At 40.9% G+C, this 13,112-nt stretch overlaps 1 protein-coding gene across 6 annotated transcripts in view; it reads right to left on the reverse strand.

Annotated features, from left to right (window-relative positions):
- The window catches only part of LOC140482362 (von Willebrand factor D and EGF domain-containing protein), a 303,821-nt gene that overhangs the window by 62,861 nt on the left and 227,848 nt on the right, over window positions 1-13,112 (reverse strand). The window lies entirely within an intron of this gene.

Consider the following 13,112-nt stretch of genomic DNA (forward strand, 5'->3'; position numbering starts at 1 on the left):
TGGGAGTCCGGAGTTGATATGTGCCATTATTAACCTCTCAAAGCACTTCAGAATGATTGATGTCAGAACCACTGGCTGGTAGTCACTAAAGCACATTGCCTGATTTGTCTTTGGCATTGGGATGATAGTGGTCTTCTTGTAGCAGGTGGGAACTTCACCTTGTCGTAAGGAGAGGTTAAAGATGTTTGCAAATACTGTAAATGCCACGCAGGATCTCAGTGCCCTGCTGGGAACTCCATCCAGACCAGTTGCTTTCTATGGGTTCACTTTCAGGAAGGCCGATCTGACATCTGCGGTGGTGACCATGGGGACAGGTGCACCCGAGGTTGACAGGGAACTGACATCATTTCAATATTATTGCCAGAGTCTTCAGCAATCTTAGCTGTAATGCTTGCAACTTCTTCATTAAGCCCTTCTGATTTTTGTTTGCTTTTAAAAACTCACCATAAGACATTTAATAATACATTTAATTATCTCTCCTAACTATCCTCTACTACTTGTAATCTGTTTCTTCATTGTATCATTCGAGTTTAGAAGGGTGAGGGGAGATCTAACAGAAACTTACAAGATAATGCATGACTTAGAAAGGGTGGACCTGGGAATTTGTTTCTGTCAGGCTGGGAGTCTAGGACCCGTGAGCACAGCCTTAGAATTAGAGGGGGTCAATTTAGAATGGAAATGAGGAGACATTTCTTCAGCCAGAGAGTGGTGGGCCTGTGGAATTCATTGCCATGGAGCGCATTGGAGACTGGGACTTTGGGGGCCTTCAAGGCAGAGATTGCTAAATTCTTAATCTCACAAGGAACTAAGGGCTACTGGGAGAATGCAGGTAAGTGGCATTGAAATGCCCAGCAGCCATGATTGAATGGTGGAGTAGACTCAATGGGCTGAATGGCCTTATTTCCACTCCTATTTCTTATGGTCTTCATTATCACAAGGGCGCATAATTTTAAGGTGACTGGAGGATCGTTTAGGGGAGATGTCAGAGGTTGGTTCTTTACACAGAGAGGTAGGTACGTGGAACGTACTGCCAGCAGTGGTAGTAGAGTCAGATACATTAGAGACATTTAAGCAACTCCTGGATAGGCACATGGAAGATAGTAAAAAGTGGGGTATGTAGGTTAGTTTGATGTTAGAGTAGGATAAAAAGTTGGCACAGCGTCGAGGGCCGAAGGGCCTGTACTGTGCTATGTTCTATTATGATAATGTCTTCATTGTTTGAGATGCTATCTAAATTGATGTTATGATCGTTGTTGTCCAGGAGTAACTGAGTATTCTTTTGAAGAACCCAGCATACTGTTGTCATTCATTCGAATAATCAAAACAGAGCTTATTCAAAATTGACTTGGAAATTTTCATCGTAAGAGCAGTACTTTTCTTCGTGAAAATAACTTGTCCAAAATAACAGTTATCAAAATATCTCAACTTTAAAAAAATTCTTATCACTTAAAATTACCAATTTTGAAAGAAACTCAAACTGGCAAGGACCTATAATAGCATTTTGCCAACTTTTTATCCTACCTTGCTCAGCAGCCTCCCGTGTGGCACCTTATCAAAGGCCTTTTGGAAGTCTAGATAGACCACATCCACTGGGTTTCCCCGGTCTAACCTTTTGAAAGGATGGAAGTACCATCCTTTTAAATGTTGTAATTGTAATTTAAATGTTGTAATTGTACCAGCTTCCACCACTTCCTCTGGCAGCTCATTCTGTACACACACCACCCTGTGCATGAAAAAGTTGCCCCTTAGGTCCCTTCTAAATCTTTCCCTTCTCACCTTAAACCTATTCTGTCTAGTTTTGGACTCTCTCACTCCAGAGAAAAGACCTTAGCTATTTACCCAATTCATGCCCCTCATGGTTTTATAAACCTCTGTAAGGTTAGTACTCAGACTCAGACTCTCCAAGTAGCCCCAGCCTATTCAGTCTCTCCCAATAGCTCAAACCCTCCAATCCTAGCAACACCCTTGTAAATGTTTTCTGAACTCTTTCAAGTTTCACAACATCCTTCCTGTAGCAGGGAGACCAGAAATGCAAGCAGTATTTCAAAAGTGTTATCTTGAGAATTGTCAGGGAAGAGAACCAATTTCACAAAAGTAAGTGGATGAAAATGGCAGCAGAACAAGTATTGCTTGATTTGTGATCGAGGGATATTCATTTCTCACTTGCTGCCAAAAGTGATTCAATAAAATCTCTATGAATTGGAATTTGAGGGTGCGATCACCCTTCAGATCCAGGATTCTTCCTTTTTGCTTCAAAGAGAAGCACATAGATGGTTTCTCATACTGGACATTGGACACAAAGCCTTTCACATTCTGTCATTGCAGCTGTACCATTAATGCATCCACTTATGCAGTTCTGCCATGGAAATCTGTTTGTTCTGAAATACTCCTTGGTGAATCTCAATATTTTTCCTCTTGTCATGTGCTGGGGACTTATTTTGCAGGATAAATACTGCTGTTACACCTCATCCTCCTCAGCCATCCTAACAACTGCAATTAGCTGCATATCACCATCAAATCTATAAAATTATCATTCTGCACAGATGGACAGATGGAAGCAATGAACCTAATAATCTAAATCTGGACTTTCCAAACTATGGTCCAACAACGTTGTCTATCGCCATGATCAGCAGGTTTTACAAGTTTCTGGATAAGATACAATTTTTCCAGCTGAAACACCACACAAAATATGGACCTTTGAATTTTCTGGATCAGTTTTGATTCTATGTCTTGTGACATGTCTTTAATGCACCTGCCTTTGGTATTGTTTGAAAGTGGAACTCTTGCCATGCTTCTCTGCCAATCAGAGCATAGGCAATTTCCTGGCAAGCTGGCAGAATCAGGATTGCAACAATTGCAAAAAGCTGTGGCTCTTTACACCATTCAACCAAATATTGAACAGTTGACACAACCTCACATTAAAATTCTTGTTAAAAAAGTGAAGATATTTCTCATTAATATCCTAATTTCTATTCAAATACATATTATTTATTGCATTGTTAGTATTGATTATTTTAAAATGATTTGGTGTGTCATGAAAAGTGCGAGACATTGAAAGTTTTGGTTTTGGCAATCAATCTGGAACACCATTGCTGGCCTTTTATGCACGATTCAATACTTTTACTATTGTTCTCATTGAGACAACTTTGTGCTTTGCATCCTGTGGTTGCAAACTTTTGAAGTAACTGATATCCTTTTGGGGGTAAGTGGGGTGCTTTGTGAAGAGATGTTTCAGTTTCTGTGGAATCATGGCCTCATTTGATAACTCATCTTGACAATTCAAATTGAGGAGCTGTGGGATTATCAAACCAAATGAATCCAAATGGTAGGAATCATCATGGTACTGTTTTGTACCTTGGTCTTCTTGTCTGTTGACTCATAGCTGCTGTTTTGCAAATCCACCAGTGCATCTAATGTGACTCCCTTTTCAGCAAGATATCTGTGATAGTGGGTTAATTTCTGCATCTAAATCTGATAAATGGTGTGTCTTTATAGACTGTATGTAAGACATGCAATGAACCTAATAATCTAAATCTGGACTGTCCAAACTATGGTCCAACAACATTGTCTATCGCCATGATCAGCAGGTTTTACAAGTTTCTGGATAAGATACAATTTTTCCAGCTGAAACACCACACAAAATATGCTGAGTCTGATTAGTTCTACACACGTGTGAATAGATATTTCTTGCATTGACCTTAAACAAGAATCACCTGAGATTGAGTTTAACTAATACTCATCTTGGTGACATTCTGCAACTCACAACCATAAATCTCAAAAACCAATATCACCCAGATGTTGAAGTCCATCCAGGATAGACAATAAATACTGGTTTAGCCAGCAACACCCACATCTTGTAAATAAATTTGAAACATGAATATAAAGTCTCAGTAGCACACTTTACATTACTTTATGATGAGTGAGTGTTCATGGTTTTCACAGGTTGTTTGTCAACACTGTCAAATCATACACAGAGTGTTTTTACAGCTCATAATTCTGCTTAATGAAATATAGGTTGTTTATACATGTGGCCTTTCAATTAGTGCCTGATAATTAATGTGGTCCTCAAGCAAAAAGCAAATTTGAATTGTCGCTGTCTTTTCACACATTTTTATTTTTGAAGAAAAAGCAAATCTCTGTTCTTTGCTGCGAAAATTAAATTTACAAGCATGCCAACATCAATAACACAGAATAAAGACCACAGAGAAAGCTAAGATTGACAACTTCTAATGGAAATCAAAATTTCAAGTGCTTTTGTATACTCCATCAGAACTCCTGAAGAGTGTACCTTTCATCTGATCAATGGTGATATTGTATTGATATAATACCATGTCATCAATACCATGGCAACCCTTAGCAGCTGAGTACTGGATCTCCCAGAAATTATTGTGGCAATGTAAATAACTCCACTTGGCGGACAGAGTACTACCCCTGACGAAGACAGATAAAAATTCCTGCTATACTTTGCATTAAAGCGAAAATAAATTAAAACTGAAAATTTACAACTCTATGAAATTGATGGGAAATTGACATTAGCAAATAAAAATTACTCTATAATTGCAAAAATGTTACAGCGCACTGTTGGCCATGGTGCACCATTTGGGAAATGGTGACCAACAGCATACAGCCATTCTTAACACTTCTTGAGCTAATAAAGTGGCAGATTTTAACAGCATTACATGCTGATCAGGCAGCAGCCTGGTGTAAATTGCAAACTGATGTGTGTGAATATCCTACCTCTTCAACAATTCCAAAATCTCTCAAGCCATTTTACACATGCCATTTTGGGAAGCTTTTTTACAATTTTATTAGTTTATAGGCATTTCCTGGCCACTGCGCAAACTAATGTTGATGGCATATGGATTGATCATTATATCTGCTGCTTGGTCATGGTGTAGCAATGCCTGTCGAAATGATCAAAATGATAATGGTAGGGATAGTGGGGAAATCCAGCTGAAGCATGAGTCATGTCACAGAGCAAAATTGTCTTTCTCCATGAATAAATTGTAAAAACTTCGTGGAACATCGAGCTAGGGAATCAAATTAATTTACATCCATGCAGGCTCTGAATAACAACATATCTGGCATCTTAAGTTGGGTCATGGACAATTTAGCTTTGGCCTTACATCCCCTCACCGAACTGCATCAACATGTTACCTTGCAGTGTAGTAGAAATGAAGTGTGGCTAGGCTGTTGAGAGAAAGGAGACTTGGGAGGCAAGATTCCCACATGACTTTTTTTCCCCAATCACCCCCAAATTCCAAGAGCAATACTTGATACGTGGATCACTCTCCTCGACACTGTGTTTGTTCTTGCAATGGGGCCCCAGTGCAGAATGCTTTGGACTCCAACACCCAAAGCTTGCCAGCTAACTGCCTCTCTGCAAACAAAGCTAGCATCTGAGCAGCCTCCCAGCTCCCCCACCCCCCATCTCCCCCAGCTCCTGAAGGTGCTGGAGCTATGACTATATTGCAGCCAGTAAGAAAAAGGAACATAAAAGCCGTGCAGTTCACAAAACTATGCATCAGCAAAGGTGGCATTTGACCAATTATTTTGCCGTGTTTATGTTGTATTATACAAAAAAATTGCATAATTTTTCAGTGATGCTTGGTTGCTGAGAAGATACCTTTTCAGCTACTTATTGAAGAATGAAAAACATTGATGACAATGGACAAGGATGAATGGAACATAGGAATACAAGGAGGCAATTCAACTCCTCGAGCCTATTCTGCCATTCAGAGTGATCATGGCTAACGTTAGACCTAACTCCATACACCAGCCTTTAACCCATATCCCTTAATACATTTACTTAATAAAAAAAAACTCAATCTCATCCTAGTCTTCCTGATCTCTAGGATCATCTGCAGATTGTGTGTGCACGCCAGATACCTTGTTTCTCCTGAAGTACCAAAACCTCACCACTGCAGAGTACTGTGTGGTGCACAGCACACCACAATCGTTTTGGAAGCTCTAGCTAGACAGGACTGAAGGGTACTTCAAGACCTAGCCATTTACTTGGAGCATACCGCAAAACCAGAAGTCACAGGAACAGAGTAGGCCATTCAGCCCACTGAGTTTGCTCCACCATTCAATGAGATCATGGCTGATTTAATAACCCTCAACTTCACTTTCCTGTCTTTTCTTCTTAACCCTTTATTGTCTTAATGGTGAAAATTCTGCCCCAGCTGAAAATGTGTTGCTGGAAAAGCGCAGCAGGTCAGACAGCATCCAAGCAGGAAAATCGACGTTTCGGGCATGAGCCCTTCTTCAGGAATCTACCTCAGCCTTTCATAGAAAGTAAGTAACTGAAACATGATGTGATGATATGGCTAACATTGCTTTCAGGCTTCACTGGTCAAATATCTCACAGCTGTTTGTCAGCCAGGTTCTACTGGCTGCCCTTTGTCTCCTAGCAACCATTCCTCCAAAAAAGGTCAGGAGCTTGGATTAGCACAAGATAAAAGTATCATGGGAGTTGCGTGGAAGTCTGCAAAACACCTGTTAAAGCCATTTCCTGTATTTGCATAAAATGGAATGTTCCTTGCAGTTTGTGTCAAATCTTGGTGGATCAAATTATCACGTGCACGCAGTTAATAACAAGCTACACTTGTGAGAAACCAGTCGGAGATGCAAAACTGAGGGGCAGTTCACTCTGACCAACATCAGTGCAGGCAAAGTTAACGGCTGGCCCTAGCAAACAATCTTATCACCTGACATATGAATGTGCGTATGTTATTATTTACATAGGAAATCCCAGACATCTCTCTGGTAACAGCCTGGAAGAACTAAGGTACAAAGCAAGTTGAATAAGTAGACACTTTCCCAATAGGTAATGCATAGACATATGGTCCAGGATGAACAGACTTCCTTCTCCATCTGACATGACCATTTTAGCAACTGCAAACACATCTCCTACAAGTGGTCAACTGCAGACCTCCTGCAGGTCTCTCATCAACAGGCTACAATGATGTGACCCCTCCGCAAGCTGAGAGGTTCAATAACTCATAAATCAACTAAGCCTTTCCCAGGGGATCAAAGAGATCAGCTGTCAGCACTGAGAAGTTATTGATGTTCACACTCATAACCTTTAATCAGCCTCGTGAATTGCCTCACATTCCAGTTTTCAAAAAGCACAGGAAATCCGTGAATTTGAGGCGGACTTCAAATGAAATCTTGCTGAAACTGCTGAACTTAAATTTTGTATGCAGCAAGTTTTGTCGCTAAAGGAATTTCCACACACGCACTAAGACAAGATCAAGTTAACCCAAAACTCTCAATATTGACGCTGCTGTTTTGGGCAATTAGAACACTCCCAAACCTCAACACACTCACTTTACAATTAAAATTCTCCACCCCCAATGCCATCACCTGGGTCTAGAGGAGTTAGAATATCTGGATCTTTGGGCCAGATGTATTTGGAACATGTATATTGAGGTACAGTAATTTATGAGAGAATGATGAGTTGCATATCATAATGTGAAGGTTGGACACGATGTTAAATAGTTAATGTTAATAATGAGAAATTAAGTTTATTATTGATGAATGGGTCCAGTTATGCTTTGCAATTTATAACTTTCAAAAGGCATACTTAGGTGTTTGCACTCAGCAGTTGTATTTGATTTTGCATATTTGGAAAAATGCCTTGGTGCTTTACTGAAATAAAAGCCAGCACATCTTTTAAATTCAGAGCAAGCATTAGCTCAAAATTTTATCCTGGGTGTAATACCCACCGGAGGCTGTTGCATCCTTAAGTTTACTCTGGCTTCAATATAACTGAAAACATTATGAAGTCAAATTTTCCATTCTAAAACTGATGTTTTAAATCCACACATCTGTTGTACTGTCCATAAGGTTTTCCTGTTATATACAGCTAGCAAGACAGAGAGCATTGGAGGGGAGGTTAACAGAAGCATGAAACTTTTGAAAAAGTAAATAAGCAACTTTTCTCTCCTACTAGTTGGGAAATTACTAACAAACATAGCCTGAATAACACTGGAAAGTGCCAAGGCAAAAGTTAAGGAGATATTGCTCACACAATGAGCTATTAGAACTTAAATACTTTAAGCACAAGCAATTACTGAGGCAGAAAGTACAATCACATGAGATGGAATCTGACAAGTCTTTGAAAAGAATAGAAAACAATTTGGGGAAAAGTGCCGAATGGACAGCAATAACTGAAAAGGATTGGAATGAACAACTTCAACGGTAGAGATAACAACAAGGCAGGTGTGTGAACCTCCTTCTATAATACACCTACTTAAATGGTACACAGCAATGATAAATATTATTTTAATAGTCGTGAAACTACAAGGAAATTTGGCATGTCTGTAAAGACTCTTATCAATTTTTATACATGTATCAAGGAAGCATTCTATCCAAATGCACCGCGGCTTGGTATGACAACTGCTCTGCCCAGGACTAAGAACACAGCCTAGTCCATCACGCAAGCCAATGTTCCATCCACTGACTTGGAAAGGCAGCCACCATAATCAAAGGCCCATCCCACCCTGGTTATATTATCTTCTAACCTTTTCTGTTGGGCAGAATGTACAAAAGCTTAAACACAAGTACCAACAAATTCAAGAAGAGCTTCTTCCCCATTGTTATCAAACCTCTGAATGGACCTCTTAAATTTCAAATTTAATGTTGATCGTGCTCTTTGTGCACCTTCTCTGCATTCTTCGCTCCCTTATGCAATTTGTATAGTATAATCTGCCTGTACTGCATGTAAAACAAAAAACTTTTCAATCTTTTGCATTCCAGTGAAAATGAACCTAGTCTAGCCAACCTTTCTTCATAGCTGAAATATCCCAAACCAGGCAACATCCTGGTAAATCTTTTTTGTACCCACTCTAAAGCATCCACATCTTTCTTGAAATTGGTGACTGGAACTGTACACAATATTCCAAGTGTGGCCTAACTAAAATTTTATAAATCTCAGCATAACTTGCCTACCCTGATATTCAATGACCCTTCTAATGAAGGCACACATGCCATAAGCCTTTTTACTACCTTATATACTTGCACTGCCACCTTCAACGATTTGTGGATCTGTATACCCAGATTCCTTTGTATATCAATACTCCTAAGGGTTCTGCCATTCACTGTATAATTTCCATCTATACTTGACCATCCAAAATGCATCACCTCACATCTGTCCACATTAAATTCCATTTGCCATTTTCCTGCCCATGCCTCCAGCTAATCTATATCCTGCTGTATTCTTTGATAATCCTTCTCACTATCTGCAACTCCACCAATCTTTGTATCGTCCGCAAACGTACTAATTAGACCAGCTACATTTTCCTCCAAATCATTTATGTAGATCATGGACAGCAGAGGTCCCGACACTGATCTCTGTGGAACATCACTAGCTACAACCCTCTATTGTGAAAAGCATCCTTCCACTGCTACCCTCTGTCTCTTAAGACTAAGCCAGTTCTGTATCAAACTTGCCAGCTCGCCCTGCTACCATGTGACTTCAGCTTTTGTACCAGTCTGCCATGAGGGACCTTGTCAAAGGATTTACCGACGTCCACGTAGACAACATCAACCACTTTTCCCCGATCAATCATCTTTATCACCTCCTCGAAAACTTGATTAAATTAGTGAGGCACAATCTCCCTCACACAAACCGATGCTGTCTAAGTCCATTTGTTTCTAAATAGGTCAATAGATCTTGTCCCCTGAGAATCTTTTCCAATAATTTCCCAACCACCAGTATGAGTCTCACAGGCCTGTAATTTACAGGATTATTCCTGCTGCCCTTCTTAAATAATGGGACAACACTGGCTATTTTCCAGTCCTCTGGGACATCATCTGTGGCCAAGTAGGATGTGAAGACGTCTGTCAGTACTTCAGCAATTTGTTCTCATGCTGCCTTCAATGTTCTGGGAGAGATTCCATCAGGATCCAGTGACTTATCTACCTTCATACTTGTTTTTAAGACAGACAACACCTCTTCCTGTTTAATAGCAACTTTGTCAAGAAACTTGACCACTCCCTTCCCTGAGATCATCCTCTTTGGTGAATACCAACACAATGTATTCGTTTAGGACCTCACTTACCTCTTCTGGCTTGTCCAGACCCTTTCCCTGGCTACCTTCTTGCTTTTTATACATGTATAAAAAGCCTTGGGGTTCTCCTTTATCCTGATTGCTAATGACTTTTTATGACCTCTTTTAGCCCTTCTAATTCTTTGTTTAAGTTCCTACTTTCCTTATCTACTTCAAGGGCTTCATCAGTTCCCATCCTCCTAGATCTTAGATATGCTGCCATTTTTTTTCTGACCAAGGTCATAACATCCACGGTCATACAAGGTTCACATAACATGCCATACCTCTCCTTCATTTTCACAGGAATGTGCTGCTCCTGAACTCTTATCAACTGCTGTTTGAAATACTCCCACATATCCGATGTGGATTTTCCCTCAAACAGCTGCCTCCAAATTTCTCCAGTTCCGGCCTAATATTGTTGGAGATCGCCTTCCCCCAATTTAACACCTTCACCCGAGGATTGCTGTTATCCCGATCAATAAGTAACTTAAAACTCACGGTATTTTGGTCACTACTCTTGAAATGCTCCCCCACTGAAACTTCGTTCACCAGGCCATGTTTCCAAGAAGTGTTTCCAGCTACAGCTCCAGGAAGTCCGGGTTTTGGAGTTGGACTGACCTCGAGACATTGCTGAGTATTCGTGAGGTAAAGTGGGTCTTGGATAGCATGTATAGCGAGGGGGTTACACCGCAGATTCAGACTCCACAGGCAGGAAGGGAATGGGTAACCACCAGGCAGAGCAGGAGGACTAAGCAGGCAGTACAGGAATTTCCTGTGGCTGTTCCTGTGCAAAACAGTTTAACTGTTTTGGATAATGTTGAGCGGAAGGGCCTCTCAGGGAATAACTGCAGCAGCCAAATTCATGGCACCATGGTTGGCTTTGCTGCACAGGAATGGGATAAAAATGCTATAGTTAAAGGGGATTCAACTGTGGGCGGCACAGTGGCACAGTGGTTAGCACTGTTGCCTCACAGCACCAGAGACCCGGGTTCAATTCCCGTCTCAGGCGACTCTCTGTGTGGAGTTTGCATATTCTCCCCGTGTCTGCGTAGGTTTCCTCCGGGTGCTCCGGTTTCCTCCCACAGTCCAAAGATGTGCAGGTTAGGTGAATTGGCCATGCTAAATTGCCCATAGTGTTAGGAGCAGGGGTAAATATAGGGGAATGGGTCTGGTGGGTGCGCTTTGGTGGGTCGGTGTGGACTTGTTGGGGCGAAGGGCCTGTTTCCACACTGTAAGTAATCTAGTAAGTAATTGTAAGGGCAATAGAAAGACGTTTCTGCAGTTGCAAATGAGAGCCCAGGATGGTGTGTTGCCTCCCTGGTGGTAGGTACCTGGATGTCTCGGAGGGGTTGCAGGATGTTCACTGGTGAACAGCCAGTGGTTGTGATAAACATTGGTACTAATGACACAGGTAAAAAGGAATGAGGTCTGAAGAGCAGAATATAGGGAACTAGGAAGGAAGCTTAAATGCAGGACCTCAGAGGTAGTTATCTCAGGATTACTACCAGTGCCACAAGCTAATCAGAATAGGAAAAGCAGGAAATGTAGGGTGAACACGTGGCCGAAAAGATGGTGTGAGGGAGAGGGATTCTCCAACCTGGACTGGATTAGGATTGATGTCCTTGGCAGGTGTGCTTGGTAGAATGGTTGGGGATACTTTAAACTTGTGTGGCAAGGGGATGGGAACCAGAGGAGTAGGGTAACAGATGCCAAAATTGAGGGAGAGGTAGAAACCAGGGTAAACATGACTGAGCACAAAAATAGGCAGGAAAGTCCCTATTGAAAAGAGTACAGGCAGTGGTCTGAAATATACGTGTTTCAATGCGAGAAGTATAACAGGCAAGGTAGATTATTGCAATTATAGAGACTTGGCTGAAAGAGGGATAGGACTGGCAGCTGAATGTCCCAGGATTTAGTTGTTTCAGGTCTGATAGAAAAGGTAGAAGGAGTAGGGGAGTTGCTTTATTGATAAAAGGACAATCTCACAGCTGTACTTAGGGAGGATACATCAAGGAACTTGTGCAGTGAGGTAATATGGGTAGAACTCAGGAATAGAAAAGTGAAATCACAATGCTGGAGATGTACTACAGGTCTCCCAACAACCAGCAGGAGTTATAGGACAGAATATGTACCAGATTTTGGAAAGATGTAAAAAACAGCAGGGTTGTTGTGGTGGGTGATTTTAACTTCCCCTATATTGACTGGGGCTCACTGCATGCTAGGGGCTTGGATGGGGCAGAATTTGCAAGTATAATTTAGGAAGGTTTCTTGACACAATATGTGAACAATCCAACCAGAGAAGGGGTTATACTGGACCTGAGCCCAGCCAGGTGAGTGAACTACTGACGGCAGGGAGAATATCATTTAAAGGAATGATTAATATCCGAGAAGTGACCTCTGCACTGCGTGCTGGATATAGACACACTGGAATCATTTAAATGGTAGTTTGATGTTGCGGTGAAGGAACTGCATATTTCAATATAAGGATGCATTTGCGAATCAAACAGTTTCCCAGACCTGTACTTATTTTTTGAAACTCTTTTTCCAGTTATGGCAACAGAAGAAAATATTCCAACACTTTATGGTTCTAAACATAAATTTCAAAAAAATTCTGGAACTCTGGCAGAAAATGATAAGTAAACCTCAGCTACACCAGACAATTGCATCCAAGCTGAGCAGCTGTTAACAGTTTTAGAAGGGTCTGAATGAATTCTCAGCTGTTATCTGCTGTTACAGGTCTCCATATGTTTCAGAATTCTGTCTCAGATAATTTCATTTTTAATAATGGCTACTTTCAATCCAACCAGGGATCTGTAACTAATACCCAAAACACCACTTAGTTTGTCTAATTCTGCCAATAAAGCAGCTCCCCTCCATTCTGTCTTCAGGTACTGCACATATGTTCCAAGTATAAGTTCATTGAGTTATTTTACCTTTGTCAAAAGCATTTTGAGGCAATTGTCTGCCTAATGGACCCTTTCTAATATTAAATTGTCTTCACCACTGTACCATGAAATAGCCGTCAGATGGAAACAGAAAAATTTCCATTAAGCAGCA

The sequence above is a fragment of the Chiloscyllium punctatum genome, chromosome 10, assembly GCF_047496795.1.
Source record: "Chiloscyllium punctatum isolate Juve2018m chromosome 10, sChiPun1.3, whole genome shotgun sequence".
NCBI classification, from domain to species: domain Eukaryota; kingdom Metazoa; phylum Chordata; class Chondrichthyes; order Orectolobiformes; family Hemiscylliidae; genus Chiloscyllium; species Chiloscyllium punctatum.